The 19,916-nt window shown below is 42.5% G+C and overlaps 1 protein-coding gene across 1 annotated transcript in view; it reads left to right on the top strand.

Moving 5' to 3' along the window:
• The window catches only part of nav3 (neuron navigator 3), a 225,412-nt gene that overhangs the window by 1,042 nt on the left and 204,454 nt on the right, over positions 1-19,916 (top strand).

The raw sequence follows: 19,916 nt of genomic DNA, 5'->3' as shown, positions 1-19,916 counted from the left end.
GCTCTTCTATGGGGAGGGAAACTAATACAAGGGTAATGGGTGCTACCTGAAAAGCCCCATAGATTAGAGGAACCTTGTCTGAATACACTCTTTTTCCCTGTTTTTCTGCCTCCCATGAAGGGTAATATTTCAAATAAATGACCTGCCCTGTTAGCTCCCAGAGCATATTCTTAATACCCCCCATCAGAGACAAAATGTTGCAGAGAGTTTGATAGACGCAGAGATCATTGTTAAGTGGTTCACCATACCAAACACAAGCCGTGCCAAGTCCTTTCCTCTTTGCAGAAAGTGTTTGGCTCAGATTCTCAGGCTGCAGCAGAGCGGAGAAGGCGGGGTCGATCTGTCCTGAGGAGGTTTTTCAAAACTCCCCGCCAAATACTTTAAGCAGCGCCTCGGCCGTCCCACATCCAGAGCTGTCAGAGCACAAACTGAAACTTTCCTGTTTGGCCGGTTGATCTCTCATTCCTTCCCCCTCCCTCCTTCCCTCCCTCCCTCCTCCTCTGCTGCGCAACAACCGTTACAAGACTTCTAAACAGGAAAAAAAAAATAAAGAGTCCCTGACCCTGCTTCTGTTTTTTTCTGGCTTTTCTTGACTCTTGATAGCGAACAAAGCTGCTGAATTTCCTTGTGAGGAAACGTGGGCAGCAGACTTCAAAGCATGGGTCAGCGGCTGCCCCTGACTTTAAATCCTACCCTGCGTGTCCGTGACTGAGTTCAAATCACCTGCAGGGTGACTAAAAGTGTGTGTGTGTGGGGGGGGGGGAGTATATGTTTCATCATTAACCTGCTGCTGAACTGCCAACTTCACTTGAGTTTTTAGCTTGTTAACACAACTGGCAGACTTACTGACTTCCTCCTGCTTTGTCACCATCACTATCTTCCAATGTGTTGGACCTGTTCCTTACTTCATTCATGCAGTATTCCATTATTTGCCTTTGCATAGTTGTTTTTAGTGTTTCCTCTTGATGAAGCATCCACCAAATCACCCTGAAATGTTCAATCAGTGCATCAAAGTCTCTTCGTGGAAAGCTTGCAGAAATGCAGATCTCTCTTACCTGCCCCAGCCTGCTGCTGTGGGTGAGGAATTGGTGGTATGGAGGGGGTAATTAGTCTGTCTAATTGTGTTGTGTAGTCCCCTAAGAGCTTTCCTCTCTGGCTTTTAGCAGGGAAAGAAGGTGGAGTAAACGCTGTCATTACTCCTTCACATCAACCGAACACTGAGTGTTTAGTTTGGAGTCCTATTATCAAGCAGGATCAAGTGTAGGATTGTGTTAGTGTGTGTGTGTGTGCCCGTGTGCAGTGTGTGCCTGCATTCTTGTTTATTCACATGCAATCCCCCCCGTATATACAAAAAAAACCTGCATGTGTTGGCTTGTTCACCTGAACTTCAAGACATCCTAACCTGGGAGCTGTTTGCCAAAGTTTGAACTTTTGGGATTCACTTCCTTGGTAATAGGAAATTCCACCCATTCCCAAGTATTTGACGCATTACCCATTAATAACTATATCCAGTTTTTTTTTTAATTCTTCACACACAGCCAAGAAAAGAGAGGGCAAGAATCAGTAAGGTGGCACCCTGACATTTCCTGTGCTTGCAATGATCATGACAAAGTGCAAGAAAAAAAAAAATGGGTTGAAACACTTAAGAGAGAGGAAGAAAGGATGTGTTTATTCTTGATGTTTTTGCAGCAGACAGCAGGCCTGGTGTTATTTTTGTGCAAAGCCAAAGTGGAAGTCCAACTGGCCCTCCACTGTGTTCTGACTGAGAGCTTTCACATTTAACAGATGTAGCCTTCATAGAAGCAGTGTCACTTTTTAATGAATGGCCACTGTGCTCGGACTCCATCTGCAAGAGACATTGCACAAAAGTGATTGCAAAGCGCTTTTTGAGGTTTTTGTTACAACTGAGTTGCCCGGACAAGGTGAATTTTTTGACAATATTCAGAATCAGTTGCAGCTTAATCTCAGCTGTATTTGTATTATTTCAGTGATAATCCCGTCGGACCTGCTGCACAATAGACTGCCTCTAGTTTCACAGGAGTGTCTACACGTTGTGTCTGCATTTTTGTCTGTGCACAGGTGTTTCCTACTTGACACATGTTTGTATTGCACAATCACATTGACTCATCCAAACAAGGTTAAAATCAGTGCTGCTGACAACCTCTAAAAACATCAAAGGAACTGTCACCTTTTGGAACATCTTGTGATTTTGTAGGCAAAGTTTTGGTCGTGGCTGAGCTGACTGACAGGTGAATGCAGGAGGCTGAAGGACTGCCCCAGCTCTACCTTAATGATCTGAAGTTGGGCTGACATACCATTTCCAAAATGGTGACCTCCATCTTTGGCCTCTAAAATGCCTCTTCAGACACCAATGGGTGACGTCACTCCATGTTTTAAACAATTTGCTGCAACAGATTGAGCGTCAATTCATGATTTTGTCCCCTATAGCTTTTGTTTTTCTCTCAGTATTTATATCCAAAACAAGGTCTGAAATCTGCTGTCCATGGAGGTGGTTAAAACATTTAACCATTGCCCACAGCAGCCAAATATTATTTTAGACATTTATTCTAAGAAATGCTAGAAGTAATCTCTTGAACTACTTCTTTTGGATATCATTTTTACAATAATGGTTTAAAGATGCACTTGTAAATTATTTTTCATTTGTACATGTTTTTGGAAGAATTCAGGCGACCCCCCCACCCCCCCCCCCAGTCAGTGTCTTGCGACCCCCCCACTTCGGGAACCACTGACCTAGATCATGATATTTGAAAGCACTGACCAAGAAAACACATTCTGCACACAATCTCAGAATGTGTTGGGACAAATATTAATTACTAGCGTTTTAGAAAGTACTTTGTTCCTTAATGAGGAACTCCTGAAATACTTCCCCTACTGTGAGCAGCCATCTTGGTCACATCTTATCACTTTGTATTTTGTATCTTTTGTCCATTTGTTCACTTACTGTGTAATACATCTTCTTGACTGACTTACAGCTGATCTTCATGATGCAAAGCTGTCACATACATTAGCAGGTGACAGCTTGAACCTCAAGTTTCTTTGGTAGGGAGGAGGCAACATCTGCTCTCTTCTGAGCCCTACCATCTTAATCATTCTCAGAATCCTTCCTGTCAAGGACTCACGCTTCCCTGAATGATTGAGACGAGAACAAGGCGAGTCGTTTGCTCTTCCTGTTGCACTCTCTCACTGACAGTTCACATCAGTCACTGCCTCTGGCACCGCGGGATGACGAGCAGGAATGAAGAGCTTATCTGAGTCGACTGAGCTCTAATGAAGTGTCAGCGTCGCCACCGCTGATAGAGAATTATCTTGTGCACCACGAGCCTTGGCAGCTGTCCAAATCTTACAGCCCAAGGGACTTTAAAATCAAGTTCGTTTTGAGATGGAATTTGAGGTTGCATCACACCTTTTTACTGAACCTACAGTTTGGCTGGAGAACAAATTATGTTGACTTGATTCATCTTTATTCATCCTTGAAGAATTGTGTGTGTGCCAATTGGATTAAAGTTTGTCCATGCTTTGTAACACACGCAGTCCAGTCCTTTGAACTGAGTTACATTTACTTAATCACCTCCTCAGTCCTCTGAACTGCTGGCCTTTTTTGGTCTTGACCCTGAGAATACAGCCAATTACTGAATTGAACTCCTAAATAGGATGAAAACTTGGTCAGGGCTGCTTCCAAATAGCAGCTTTATATGTATAAAGGGTCACAGAATAAGTCCCGGTTTCTGCTTTGCACTTAGTTGCTCGGTCTCTGATAGCAACATTTCTTGGATAAGCAAGTGTAAGCATGCAAAAAGGAATGCTTGTAAATCTGCACAAATTGTCAGGTATCAGTCCAGAGGAAATACACCAATTGGGGTATTTACACTACCTGAAGTGCCAACTGTAAACCAGTTTGACTGTTGTCCTTCTCTGCTGTCATGCCCTCTCTTGTGTCAACATAAAAGGGATGTACTGTAACTGGTGATTTAATCTTTATCTCAGAAATGAAGCTCACTATATACACCAGCCTTAACCCTGGCCTCTGATGTCGGTAAAATGTCATCCCAGAATGTCGCTACTCAAGTTTAACTAGACCAGTGTTTGCTGGAAGTGCAGACCAGTGCCAGACACACTCACCCACTTCGAGAACAAAACATATCCTGTTGATTATCTTTGTGTTTGTAAACGTTTGTGATTGAGCGAGAAAGAGAGAGAGGAAGTTGTGTACACTGAGGATTAAGGAGAATAATCAGGGTCTGTTGTTGTCTATTTTTGTTGTCTGGTGCTTCTCCTGCTTTGGCCCCGATCCTGCTCAGCGCAACAACATGGATGGGTTCAAAGTAGGAGAGTGAGGTGGAGAGCCTCAGGGAATAATGTTGGGGTCCGGTGAGTTTTAGTGAGTGAGCAGAATGTAAACAAACCTCTTTTTCTCTCTTTCTTTCTCTGGGCGGGCCTGATACTGTCATTTTCTCTTGTCCTCTTTCTCTTTCCTTTTTTGTTTTGAATCTGCTCTCCAACAGTATTTTAATTTTATCATGCCATTTCCAAATTTTCAATGAAAAGTTTAATAAAATAGAAAGAGTAACATAAATAAGCCCTCTTTATGCATGGACGTAAAAAAGAAAGTGTGACTTGTATCAAGGGAACTTCTTCCCACTTTGCATTAACTACTAACTTCTGTCAATATCTGAAATCCAATGTTATATATGATGCTAGTAACACACACAACATTGACAGCTGTTTCAATCCATGACAAGAAAAATGTAAGTCCTGTAAGTTTGTGTTAATTACCACAAAGTGCAGTCAGACTCCTGCACACTTTCTAAATTGCACACATTCACAACGTTTTGGTACTGAAATGTAGACTGCTCTCTCTTCTGCTCGAGGCAGCCTTTTGATGGATAATATGAGTAAAGATCTCAGTTCTTTTCAAGCTTCAATATTGATCATTACAATATAAGTGAGATATTGATTGCCTTGTGGTTAGTTCGGGCACTGCATGAACAGAGGCTGTTGTCCTTGCAGCGGTCGACCTAGGTTCAAATCTGACCTGTGACTCATTTCTCCACATGTCTACCAACTTCTCTCTATCGCTGATTTCAGATTCTATCCACTGTCCAATCTCTCCATAAAGTCTTACTTAAATTCTTGGTTAATAAACTCCATTTAGAGTTGCATGTTGCGTGTTATATCGGCAGAACAAATGCATTTTAATTGAAAACTATACAGCATCCTTTCATACATTCATATGGATTTATGCATATTACTTTCATCCCAATCTCTTGTAATTACGATTTGTTTATGACAGATATGACTTGACACTAAAGGTTATTAAGGGGGGAAAGGAATAGAAAACTTTTGGAATATGAGATAATACGAGTCATTTGGGCCTCTGTTCAGCACTGTTACACTGGTGGTTTTGTCCAGCATGTCACTGGTCAAATGGTGCTCTCACTCAGCTCTCGCTCTTTGCCCTTGAGTTGCTCTGACACTGCTGAAACAACAGAGAGAACGAGAGGGGGGGCCAGCTTGTTCCAGCAGAGGGAGGGAGTGAGGGGGGTCGGTTAGGAAGGGTTGTTAGGACGGGTGTCTGAACGTGTCCTAGTCATGGGTGGTCTGAGTGTCTGTGCGCTGAGCTCCATATCTGGAAGAGAAGTGGTTGTCGTGATGGAGGTGTGAACGCTACCAAGCAGGAAGAGCAGCGCGGCTATTTTTTGCTCCTCTTCCAGCCTGAGAAGTCAGGAAGTGAACTTCAAAACACACCGTGATGAGGCTTGAGGGGTTGCTTAGATTGTTTCAAAATTGCTGTCCTAAAAATAAAAAAAAGAACCACAATGTCTTCAACTTCAGTTTAGAATGACTTGAGAATAGGTATAAAATAACCTTTTTGTCTCAACCGCTGACATGCCAACATAGAGAGATACAAAGCCAGGTTTGTTACAGCAGTTTTTGTCATAATCTCCATGTTCTTGCTGCGGCTCAGTGGTAGTTTGTCCTTGCAACTTTAGTGGCATTTGCAGCATGAAGGTCAGCAGTCAGTGGTCTGTTCAGCCAATCAGAGATAATGTGTTAACAGGGGAGTCCGACCAGGCTCACTTGGCCTGATCCAAATTTGGAAACATGGCAGTGATTTTTGGCCCATAGGATTATCAAATTAGAGTAAGAAATGTAAAACAGCAAATCAGATTAGGTTAACATGTGTTGAAGCTGCAGAACTTCCACTAATGTGATTCAGCCACATTATTGTGCATTAGCCCGTCCACTGCTGCAGCATTCCCCCCCGCTGCTGAGACTCCTTAATGACCCAAGGGCTTCAAAAGTGGAGAAATATTTGAGACAATATTATGCTTTCCAATGCTCCTCCTCTTCCTCTTCCTCTTCCTCCTCCTCTTCCTCTTCTTCTTCCTCCTCCTCCTCCTCCTCTTCCTCCCTCTCATCCTCCTCCACCTCCTCCTCTTCCACCTCCTCCTCTTCCTCCTCTTCCACCTCCTCCTCCTCCTCTTCCTCCTGCTCCTCTTCCTCCTCTTCCTCCTTCTCCTCCTCCTCCTCCTCCTCCTTCTCCTTCTCCTCCTCCTCCTCCTCCTACACAGCACTTGACTGCCTTTCGTGCCGCGGGGAATCTGCTGTCGGCTGCGGTGTTTAAATCTTGGAGTGAGAACACACAGAGCGGCTGGTGTTTACAGTACAGCCACACCGGTTAAAAATACCCTCCCCTGGAAGTACAGTCACAGAGCTCACTCCAAAACACAGAGAAAAATAAGACTCAGTGCAAAACAAGTTCAAGTACATGAAGTATAAGAGTGTTCTACAAGACTGTGTGAGGCTTTGTTGTTGTTAAGAAAAAGTATGAATAATCCAATGCTGCCACTTTCTGTATGAATGCAGAGTTGATTCACCCTGACCTAATGATGCCCTTGTTTTGTTTATAAAGGGCCACTCTGAAATGCTAAACCTGGGCCCTTTTTTTAACCTATTTTGGATTTGAGCGACTAATTGGTTAGGAGGTTTTGGGATCGCTCCAGAATCAGTATTTTGCAGTTAGTAGCAAAAAAAAAAGGCCTATAATGGCTGCAGTGCGTTCCTTTGGGGCAACTGTACCAGATCAAAGTATGTCCACTTGTTTGTGCCAATGAAATACTCACAAGCTGTTTCCAAACATGCATTTCTGAGTTGCTTATTCACACACGTTCCTCACAGTGTTAGGTTTTCTCTTTCTTGGGAGGCAAGACATCATTTTAGAAGTGACAGAGTCCGACACTTGACTTTTTCATTTCTCTATCCATGCTGTATGTGTAATCTGACATATTCACAGTATAGATGAAAGAGTTGAAAAGGACAAAGAGTATAGGCAGCTTCATGACCTGTGCAACAATCACACCCGTTGTGCAGAGGTCACAATGTAATTGTCCTGAATATTTTCTGCTGCTTTCTCACATCAGCTCAGCCTGATGTCACATGGACATTTTGCCAGCGGGGGAGTGGAAGTAGAGCTCTTTGTTAATGAGTATTGATCACTTTTGAAAATCAGAAACAGCCAGACCTCATTGGCAATAAGCAGTCACAGTAGACATACTCGAGCAGATACATCCAAAGGTCTATACCCTCTGGAGATCCTTTCTGTAATATTGTCAGATACTTAGAATGGATATCTGAGCCTGGTAGTTGCGAATCCAAAAACTTTTGAAGGGACATACTTGATCGGATTCAACTGCCTAAAAGGATTTCATGGTCGCCATTGCAGCCTGTTTTTCAAACCATGGCTGAGGATGTACTGGAATAAATCTAAAACTCTTTCTCTCTCTAATCATGGATCCCCAAATATATATCAGAGTTTCTGTATAAGCTTCAGAGTTAAATCTGGTAAAAGGCAGTAGGATTCAGAGGCAGGCTGGATATTTGCTTTCGTTCGTGCTTGCACCTGGGTTTTTATGTCTCTGCACACTCTCTCGTGCCCGAGTCGCACATAATTCAACAAATAACTGAGATTAAAGCGAACAAAGCCCCTCACTGCCCTGTGATTGTGTCATCATATTCTGAGGATTTCCTCTGATGTTTTCTTGTGTGAGACGCATCTTGGCTCTGTTTGGATGCAGGAAAAAGCCTGTGTGTGTGTGTGTGTGTGTGTGTGTGTGTGTGTGTGTGTGTGTGTGTGTGTGTGTGTGTGTGTGTGTGTGTGTGTGTGTGTGTGTGTGTGTGTGTGTGTGTGTGTGTGTGTGTGTGTGTGTGTGTGTGTGTGTGTGTGTGTGTGTGTGTGTGTGTGCTGCACTGCTCTCATGCAGAGGTTTGGTTATATTGCACTGGCACACACACACATACAGAAGCTTCAGGCCTTTATGCTACTTCAATGGAAGGCTTGCCTAATGATCCGAGAGATGGACGGTTCACTTGTTTGCTGTTTAATGCCATGAACAAAAGAAACACAAAGACAAGGAAGCAGAATAAGAATGCTCTGAAGCTTCATTTCTATTAAACATTGATCCCTCTGCTCATGTTATTGATGATGCACCAGCAGAGTATGTGGCTATACAACAACACCACATCCTCCAAAATGACCATGCAGATACATTTAAAGGTCAAGATTTAAAAAGTGTTTACCTCATCAAGATGTTACTTTTGTGAGATACTTTGCCTAAATTACACTTAGTGATTAATAATATTGTGTTTATATATTGGCTGAATCACAAACAAACCAAACTCATAACCAATCAGCTATCGTCTGACGATCATATAGGCTGACCACGGCTAACTTTTCAGGCCTTCCACAGAACCAGCAGATAAGAGAGTTTTGGCTATGACGTCCTTTTTCATACATTGCCATCGTAGAGGAAAGAGTTGAAGCTGAGAGATGATGTTACGAGCAGATAATAAGCAGCACATGCCTGCAGAGATGATGATAAAGATATTATTGAACTTTAATCCCCTATAGATGATCGCTGTTGGGAGCAGGGATTGCAAAGACGGCTGACTGTTTACCTGCGGTATGTCACTGCCGACGTAAACACCAATGGACATTTATTCTCGGACTCTAAACTGAAACTAATGCACTCTGAATACATAAAAAACAACCCTACACTTTTTGCAGAATCTGTAGTTCGAGATTAACAAACCAATTTATTCACTATTAATCTAGCAGTGGTTGTTATCGAGTGTTCCTGTGTTTGTGAACCTGTAGTATGATATATGCACTGTAACTGAGTGGTATATGAGGATCTTTAATAGACGGTTAATCTGGCCATTTTCACATCCTCATATTGAACCTTTTTATAATGTAGAGCTTCATTTTGTTGTGCCCAGTTTTTACGAGTTTTTATGAGACTACACCGTTTCTGAATTCTCCTTGTGCAAGATGCTTACTGAAGTTCACCACAAGGTCAAGGAGACGCTCACAAGCAGACATACACACACACACACACACACACACACACACACACACACACACACGTGATGTTTTCAGTGTGTAGCAATGGTAGAAGGTATTTACCTTCACCTTAGACTTTCCTCATTTGTCTCTCTTCAGCCGTCTGTCAGCGGTCTCTCAGTGTACTGTGTTTTCTTAGCCTGCTCTTCTTTCCTTCCTTTATTCTCCCTTGATCCCTCCTTTTCATATCTTCCAAGAACTTCTTTTTTTCCACTCTGTCTCCTGTCACCGTCTTTCTGCTCTTTCCCATTCTCAGCATTCCTCCATGAGTCCTTCTCTGGCCTCCTTTTTTTTTCTGTCTCTCATGACTGGATCTTTTTCTCGTATTCCATTCCTTCCAACTCACTTACTGGTATTTTCCTTTGACCTTTACCCCGCCTCCCATTCTCTTTGTTTTTCCATCCTTTTCCCCATAATCTTTCGCTCCACGTTTCTTTCTCTTTCTTTCCCCTTTTCTCTGTCCATCTCTTCCTCCGTGATATTCATGATGGGAAAAGCAGCAGGAGAGAGTTAACACACACCTGGCCTAGTTCTGTCTCCCCCAGCTGTCACAGATAACCTTTCCTCTGCTGAACGAATAGGTCACTCTTCCCTTTTCTCCTTCCTTACCTTCCGCTGTAGTCCTTCAATCACTGATTTATCTCTATCGCTGCAGCCTGTTTAAACCGTGACCCAGGCAGCTGCAAGGAAACATCTGGGTGGGGGGGGCGGAGCCACAACAACCAGTGTCAAAAGCGTCTGACCATGCACAGGGAGTAAACATCCTAACAGATCCTGTTGCACATGCTCAAAAGGGTCATAGCTCCCTGGATGTGTCTTGATTTGAGGTATGCAGGGAGAATGGTTGCTAATGTTATGAGTCAGGCCAGTGGACTCTGTGGTACTGAGTCACGGCTTACACAGCAGTGACGGCGGTAGATCAGTTACTATCAACATCATTACTCGCACTAACAAGGTACTTGGGAAAATTGGGGTGCTTCTTTGAGTTTCTATCACGGGTCTAATTAAATATACAAGACAATTGTGCACTTATTCGATTTCTTACAGGGCGCACTCACACACAGTTGCTAAATACCGTGCTGAAGCCTCCTAATTGTTCTCTGCAACATTTAAATTTTCTGTACAAAATAAGCAACAACCGAAGATAAAATTCAGAAAAAAAGAGTCAAACTGGGGTGCTGGTGGCGCAGTGGTTAGAGCGTGCGCCCCATGTATGGAGGCTGTAATCCTCCAAGCGGGTGGCCCAAGTTTGAATACGACCTGTGGCTACTTTCCCTGCATGTCATCCCTACTCTCTCTCTCCCTGATTTCCGACTCTATCCACTGTCCTCTCTCTCCAATAAAGGCTCAAAAATGCCCCCCCCCCCCAAACAAGTGTCAAACGCTTAAAACGAATGATCTCTTGGACTGTTTGTCTTATCAGATATGATTGTCAGTGGCCTGGTAGAATCAGTCACAACCCCTTTATAAAAAAAAAAAAAAAACATATTTTTTATAAATATTGCTTGACACCGATTGGTGCAAAGAAGTTGGTGGAGCCCATATTTTCCAAAAATACATTTTAAATGTGAAATAATATCAACTTCAAGGAGAAAACAATACGATATTTTAAGGTTTCCATATCCGTAGGAAAAAGAAGGATAGTGCCACCGTGAAGGAGATGGCAACAACCCAGACACGTTCAAATATTCGCTAGTTCAAAACCAAGGAAATGTGGGAATAATTAAGAGATAGCTAAATCTGCACTCAGCATCTCCCTCTGCCAACTTTGTTTCCTCTCACTCCAGTAAACTACTCAATAAAAAACACGCTTTCACTTGGTACTTCCCAGGTGTGAATGTTGGTAACAGTTCGGCGTGAAATGAGTGCTGCTGGAAAACAGCATCAAGCCTCCACCCATGGGCTACATTGAGAGTTGGACTGCTGGATGTTTTTGATAAACAAGTAGAAAAAGCAAACCAACCCCTTAGATGCAGATGGCTGTATGAAAAGCTTGTTCTGGTGGGATGCTGGTTGGCGGTTCCAGCTGTACCCACCCTTGGCACCAGTTTTTACAGGGCCTTTAACAGGGCGAGCGCACATGTTTTTTTGGAGCGGTTAGCCCTCATATTTAGACTCATCATTACCCACAACCAGCATGTATGTTCTCATTACTTTTTCCATATTTTTCACTCCAGACATGTTGGTTGTTCTTATTTTCTGCTTTTTGTCAGTGCGATGCTTAAGAAAGCGCCAATAAAAAGCCAAATGGAACTCTTGGCTTTTTTAGTATATATCTCTATGTTTACTTTGACTAACATCACCGTGTGAGAGGACTTCTTGTGTGCATTTGTAGGACATTTTTATTGGAAAATCCTTCCAGTACTACATTTGCATATTTGTTTAAGTAGTGGTGGCCCTTGCTGTATCAAATGCTTAGCATCCTTTGGCATAATTGTTTTTATGTGAATTTCCTTCCATTACTTTTAAGAACTTTTCCTCATATCAACTTAAAGCAGGGCAACGGTGAAATGATTTAAAATAGAGAAATGTTATTCAGATCAAGTTGTCTTGGACGCTCAGAGAGACGGCCTTCTGAGGTTTACACTTGCAAAAGATCATACAGGTCAAGCTTGGCATTGGCCTAATGGAATCATGAGGTCATGGGCTGACTCGGTGGTGCATGACCCCTCTCTGTACAGCAGTGTGGCATCATTTGATGCGTCCGTGGCCTTTGGGTAACGATAAATTGAGTGTGAAAAACGGCCTGTTGCAGAGCTGCATCAGGAGCCTTGTTGGAACAAGTCAATGTCTGTGAGTCAATGTCAATAAAAAGTAAATGAAATGAAATTAGGTCTTTTACAGTAACATAAAATATTAAGCTGTTCAGTATTTTTAGGACGGGATCACAGCAGGACAAACTTGGACCCATTACCTGGCCCTGGTTCTTTGAATGTAGTCTTTGAGGTCACACCGTGTCTGTGTGTGCTGCCTCCTACAGTTTATAGTCATGTTAGGTTAAGTGTATTGGAGAGATTCAATCACCCATGGGTATTATTACACATCAGACTGAGTGGCAGTCTACTGTGTAATGGTTTGAACACAGGCATGCCACCCAGAATATGGACAAGCAGATGGATAAAATGAATTAGGCATGGTTTATTGTGAACTCCATTACAGTATTTGACCGTAGATGAGGTTTGTGCTCTATGAAAAAGAAAGGTAGAAGAGGTTTTCAAACATCTACCGGGACCATATGAGCTGGCCCACAGTCCTATAGGTTCACACCCATGAATCATTATAGTTAACAGGATCTTGGTCAGTTCCTTTTTGTATGTACGCATGTAATTTCTGCGAAAACAGCAGCTTGAGATGTGTTTTTTTTTCTTCTAATTAACAGGGTCTGAGTGGATTTCAGAACAGATTTATGGAGGCCTTTTAGACCTCTGAAAGTCACTTTGCAGTAATCTTCATCCACCCCAATGTGGCCTGCAATACTCCACCATCAGCACTATACTTTAGTCTCTCTGCTGTCTTCAGTTTGCTCTTCCTCTGGGCTGCAGGTGGGCCTCTTTATTAACGCACCTTTCCATTAAAAAGCCGTTTCTGCTTCAAAAACACAGCCTTATTGCCTCTGCCTTTCCACTGTATTAAGTTTCCCCATAAAGTGTGTTAACTCTGCCATTAATGAGTGTTAAACATAAACTACTGGCCCTTGACGATGTCTCAAGAGATGTGGAGCTAGAGTCCAATACCACCCTCCCCTTTCTCTCTCTCTCCCTCTCTTCTTCTCCACCCTACCATTTACTTCCCCACATGGCCAACAAAGCTCTGCTGTTTGGGATGGAGCAACTTTTTCTCACAGGACAAGTCTCCTGACACACATTGGAGTTTGGTTTTATTTACTGGCTGCTGCTGTTGTTGCTCCCACGTGAAAGCTCATACTTGCTTTTAACAACCCTGGGTTTTTTTGTTGATGCATCCTCTGAGGATTTTTTCTGAGCTCTGCTCATTTCCTCTTCTTACCCACCGGCCTTGAGTTTTGTTGCTTAAACAAGCTACGAGTTTGTTGAAAATGCATCTGCAACAAAGACAGTGTTATTGCAAAAGCTTGCACCGGATGCTTGTCTGTTAATCTGTGATTTTTTTTTCACCTCTGTCAAACAAGGAACACCTTCTTCTCCATTTCTGTTGATGAAAAGCATTTACACTCATATTTTAAAGCCTCAGCTTTTTATGGTGTATTTGCCCCCCGTCAGATGTTAAAGAAAAGGAGAATTGCAAACACAGAGTATCTTTGTCTCTGAAGGTCATTGCCTCTGTAATGGGTTCAGAGATTAAGGGTTCAAACCATTCATTGCCGGGAACAGAACCTTTTGAGGGTCCAGAAAGCCAGGGCAAATGAGCAAACATTTTTTCCTCATGATCCCTTAATGATGAGAAAGTGCTGTCCTTGGACTTAAGATACTCATTACTGGAGTTGTTATAAGGACAAGTGGTTCCTTGTAGCAGCTTCAAGAGTTCACATGCCAACAGGCCATTTTCCATAAGCTTGTTTGACCAAAGTGAATTTTCCTGAAGATCCTTCTAAAGATTATTTCCCCTGGTTGTAATTGGCGAACAGACCAAAAGGTCAGCTCCATTTATATGTTTTGTTCAATGAGTATTTTTTTCCTTTATTACTATGTTTAAAGGGTAGAGATGACAGATAATGAGGAAAAAGACGTGCTTTTGAAGACCGGGGGTTGGTACAAGACAGACCTTGCTTGTTACCTTAAACCTCAAGGTTACCTCAGATTCCCATGCCTGATTAAAGAGATGCTCTTAACCATCCATTTTAACAAACAATGATCATAGTTGAAGTGCAGCAAATAACTGTTAAGTGTCATCACTGAATGATAATATAAAGGCAATGATTGTTCAGAGGGAAATACTTGGAAAAGACATTCAGGAGTCAATAGCTACATAAAGGAATATGGAAGATAATCTGAGTGCAATTAGCACGAGTTCCTGAGGATATGATTCATGTGGAGAGGCTGATGCTAGGTACTTTAAGAAAGGATGACCTCAGATGGTAATTCTTCTATTCTTGAGGGTCTTGGAAGTATAAGAGGTTGAACAAATTCTCAAAAGGATGGCCATGCAGAAAAGGGAAAGTGAGTGGCAGCACTGTTTCTATTCAAAGAAGATGTGCCTGGACGGAGTTATCTTACCCCTGTATTGGAAGCAGATGCAGGCATGTCATTCAGGTTTAAAACCTTAATCACTCTCTGTATCTGGCTCCCTCCTCTTCGCCTTGTGGAGAGAACAGCAGAATGTAAGCATACCTAGAGAGTGGTGGTCTGAGAACGTGGGGAGGGAGGATATTTGGAGGGTGGGAAGTAAAAGTGTGAGCCTGAAGGGAGAGAAGAAATAATGGTAGTTATGTCAGGGACACTGCCTTGTACCATGATTTAGGGAGGCAAATATTACTCTGTAGGTTAGAGTCAAGCCATTTGAATAAGGTTGTGAGAGAGCATGAGAGAAGGGGAGAAGGGAATTGGATTGGGGGTGGAGGTCTTAAAAGTTTATGCCAGGCTTATCTTTTGGGATTGGGAGGTGGGTGAATTGTGAGCCAGGTGCTTCATGTCAAGAATACTCAACAGAGATACATTTTGGAATGCAAAATCCAAACACATGAACGTTTATTTAACTGAGGTCCGAGTCTTAGGTTGTATGCTAATGTAGAGAACTCTAAATCCCCTCCACAGTCTGCAAGGACGAGAGGCATAATCAGTCTTGTCCAACATTTCATAAAACTCATCCCCACCATCCCATCCTTCCATCCATTCAGAGTAAAGCAGACGGACGAATAAATTGAGGTTTATACAAGTATGAAAACTACAAACATTGCCCTTTCTTCCCCTCGCTATCATCAGATCTAAGCACACTTATATTAATTTCCATGAGCTTGAAGGAGCCATTAGTCTTGGGGAGGGGGCTTGAGTTACAGCATTTAGGGGGTAAAGATCTGCTGGCACAGGCAGCAGTGTACAGTATGTGTTATATAATTGCCCAGACCAAAGAGACGAGACATGGGATAGAGGGAGAAGCTGCTGGCAGACTGTTTCAGACAAGGAGAGAGAGATGAAATGTATGTCTTGGCCTGTCCTCTTTGAATACTCCAAGATTCTGGAAGCTAGTAATAGACGTTCTCAACCATTCGTCTCTAGGGTTAGAGGACAACTTTCTGCCTTCTGCAGAGGGCAGCATCACTCTCAAGGCTGAAGGAGCTTGATACCAAACCTAAGTGTCTTTTGGGGCAATTTGTTCGAAGTACCAGGAAGAAACCCTTAAGTATGTAGCTATGATCTGAGGCTGACTACCCCTAATGAGGCCATGTCCGTTCTTCTGCTGACTACGCTGTTCACCAGGATGTTGGAGTCCTCCTTCAGATGTGTTGAATGAGCAGGACAAGGAAGGACTGGCCTCGGGATCCTTCTGGCTGTCTGCTGGTCAGTCTTTTACAACGTTTCCCCTGTACACACAAGAAAGTGAGAGGAAGATAGGACTTACGGGTTGAAAGGTAATGTCCTCTCCCACATCCAACACACCTCCACTTGATGACTGGTATTTGGGTCAGTTCACAGTGGCTTACCTCTCACCCACCAGTTCACTTCCTCTTCCTTTGATAATTGAAGGTTGCTGGAACAAATGTAGTGCAGTGGCTGTTCAGCAGGATTGAGCTGGTTAATGAGTACAAAAAAACTGCTAGACAGACAAACTTTTAGGATTTCAGTATCTTTGACCCGACAATATGACAAGATGGTCTGGGGGATATATAGAAAAAGGAATAGTCAAGGTAAAGCTGCGTCCCCATATGGAATATTTTTAGACATGTAGCTCTTTCCTGAAGAAAAAAGCCTAAAACTACAGCACTCGGTATTGATTTTCTACAACTTGTTACAGCCCATGAACATCAAGCATAATCATGTAATCATGTGTCACCAGGTTCAAGATGATTGGTAACAATGGACTACAATGTGATTCCTAAGTAGAGTTCCTCTTTTTTAGATTTCTCTTTGGAGGGCTTCTCCAATCAAAGGTGGCTATGTTGGTTAAGGTTGAGTACAAGGGCGATAGCAAAGGCATCCTATGGATAATATGCACCTTTTTGCTGTACTTCATTGACTTTCCAATCCATTCACATTTGTCATCACACACTCTACATTACTGAGTTCAGCTGAGGCCTTAATTACCATGAGGCTAAAACACTTAAGTTTTAGTGCGTTTTAAAAACTTTGTGGTTCCTGCAGATTTTATTCCTTGAAAAATGACTTGCAGAGAATTTCGACTGCAGCTTTCACCTTTTATTAATTCCATATTAAGGCATATTTCAGCCCTTCCTTGTATGTGTATTAAACTGTGAGAAGATATGATGGGAAAAAAGCGACACGATTTGCCTTTATGTGTGGATATGTGTTGGACTTGTTTTCCCAGGTTTCCACTCCAGAGTAGCACTGGCGTTGAAAGTACTGGCTGTAACACTTTAATAGCTCAGTTGTTTACGCTTTATACCAACCCACTTCACCCCTGTTTTGGGACGGTTCCTCTGCCTTTGGCATAGCAGCATATAGACATTTTAACAGCTTAGTATGCTCAACACCATCTTGCTAACAGATTTAATGGCCCAATGGATCTTGTGTGTGCTTGTTTTTATAATAACTGCAGGTTATGCAATCAAAGTTTGGAAAGCAAGAGCAGCCAAATGCTTGATCATAGAGCTTAGCTTCTACTATAAACTCAACAGGTTGTGGGAAGTGTGTATGTGTTATGTATGGTTTCACCTTTGTGGTTTTATTTGTATTACATTAATTCTATCCTGACATGAATACAGAATTATGACATGTAAATTGAACATAGCCTTTGGCCATTAGCTATGTAATGATGCTTATTAGCAGTAAAATTGTCTTTATTGCAAAATACTGTAAGCTCTAATGGTTAATTGAAATCTCCAATGTTTAAGTTAAATAATGATCATCTTTCTTTACGTTAGATCCCCAAAATGTCAACTTAGACCAAACTTAGCCTTAGAGTAACTAACCCAAACCCTGACCCCAGGGTTAACCATTACACTCGTACCCCAACCCTAGCCCCTCACCACAGGATTTGAAGATTATCCTGCTTTTGTTCTACATTTTTACAGATGTTCAAATAAAAACATCACATTGCAGTTCTATGATAAAATGCTATATTGTTCATATGACTGGCCCTAGCAAGAATTCTGAAGAAAACTTGGAAATTAGCTTGCTGATAGGGAGCACAACATACAATTTGCCTAGTATGAATAACTGGCCACATTGTAGCAATATAGCAGCTTCAAACAGCCGTGAAGGCTTTAACAACACTGCAGTTATTCTGCTATGACCTGAAAGGAGGGAAGTACTGTTACAATTTGTTGATTAAAGGGGGTGGGTGCCTGCCAGGAACTCGACATTTTTAATATTTGGCTTCAGCAGCGGCCCTAGCATTGCACGCACTCTGAAGCTTTTCATCTTGGGAAGGGGTAACCGTTCCTGAATGGAACAGTGGGAACAAGACTGCAAAAAATGAGTCAAGGAAAAGCTGATGTGTTTGTGTGTGCATGCATGTGTGCGTCTGTTACAGCATGGTGGTAGCTGCAGTGTTGCTGAAGTTTATCCATGGCCCTGCTTTGCTCCCATTTTGACCTTAGTTTGAGGAGTATTGTACAATCAAAACTCGACCATGGTGACACATGTTGGCACTTGTTGTAGCTGTCACCATCATGAAGAGAGAAAAGAGGGACCATTAACTTAGAATAAGTCATTTTGTCTTCTGATAGTCGGTGTGTCAGAAGGAGGGGTTTAAATCGGTTTAAGTACCATTAGATGGGATTATGGGTACATTTTCCACTGCTCTACTCGATTTTACCAAGCCCAGAACCCAGCTGAGACAGCAGCTAGCTTACTTAGTGGCTGCACTTTGTCTGTCCTCAGCACAAGACACTCAAGCTAATGTTTGGGGCTGGAATATTAGCCGCACTAAGGAAAAGTATGTTTGCCTTGGAGGTGGCAGCAGAACTGGTGAGCACTGCCATCCATGTCAAGTGGTGCACCGTATAATAACGTCTAGGGCGAAATTGGGCACCTAATAGGAGGAATTACATTTGCGGTTGTTTAAACACGAGCCTGAAGTGGTTGGCCCCGAGGCAGTATCGCATCCAGAGGTCAGGAGGGCTGTAATTAGGGAAAACCTGTTAAAATATTTTAACATATTCATTGATGCCATTTGACATGTGGAATTATGTCCCTCTTGTGTGAGGACTACACAGGCTTCCCATGAAGTTCTCCATAAAGCAGCAAAAGGATGGATCTGTCCCCACTGGAAAAATGCATAGAGTCAACTGTTTGCACAATCCTCTGTATCAATACCTTTTGCAGGTTCTTGATGAATTATACTAACTCAGAGGCAGTCAAGAGTTTGTATTTCTTTATTTTTTTTGCACTGGCAGCCAATCAGCACCTTCCTCTTTATCTTTAAACATAAATGTTCTTCTGTGAAATACCAGATTTTTCCTTTTTCTCACTTTTTTCTGTTTGCCCTCAACTCTACCTTTATTTTCCACCATCACCACACATGCACTCTTTCCACTGCTAGCCCTTTATTCAATCGTTGAAGCTTTGAGAAAAAAAGCAATCCAGAGGTCAGAGGCAGTGTGGTTTCAATCTGCGATGGAGAATTTGAATCATAAAGCTCCCGAGTGCCCTTAAGCAAGGCATCAGACCTCCAAGTCCTCAGCCCGAGCTGTGCGGCAGCCAACAGATGAAGATTTCCAGACGCGAAAGTGTGGAACATTAAGGCACTGCTGCAAACGCAATGCATGCCAAGTCAACCTTCTCTAGATAAATAAAAGCTTTAAGAACCCAGAGTTAGGTCCAATCTTCCTCACGACCCACTGCAAGCACTCAACGCCCAGGAGGCTCTTTTTTATGGTGCGACATGTTGTGTCATAAATCGCAAACCTTCAGTGTCTCTTTCTCTTTCAGCAATGTTTCTTTGAATTTATCTCTTACGCCAGAGAGACAAACACACAAAACATTTGGCATTTGGCTTTTCCCAAACGTCAGGAACTTAAAATGTCCAGAGGATCATAAAACACTCAAGGGTGGTCTCCTGCTCTGTGCACCAACAGGCAATGGTCAGGGCTGATAGGGATTGTTTACACCGGTCAGCTGTGGGGAATCCCATACCCCTGTATGCAGCCTGGTAAACACTGCACATGTTATCTGGAAGTTATCTCTCCTGTGTCTGTCCGTAAGACTGACCACCAGCCACTGTTTGAGAAGACTCTGCTTTGTGTCTTGTTGCCGTTTGTATTGAGACAGAAGCTGGAAATTATCCGCTCATAACTTATAATTGCAACTTCTGTATGTTCTGTTTGACCAATTCAGAAATTTGAGCAGGGAAACAAAGATGCCTGTAAGAACTTATTTAACCGACTCCACCGCTAAAACGT

The sequence above is a fragment of the Labrus bergylta genome, chromosome 23, assembly GCF_963930695.1.
Source record: "Labrus bergylta chromosome 23, fLabBer1.1, whole genome shotgun sequence".
NCBI lineage: Eukaryota > Metazoa > Chordata > Actinopteri > Labriformes > Labridae > Labrus > Labrus bergylta.
This window is presented reverse-complemented; position numbering and strand designations above follow the sequence as displayed.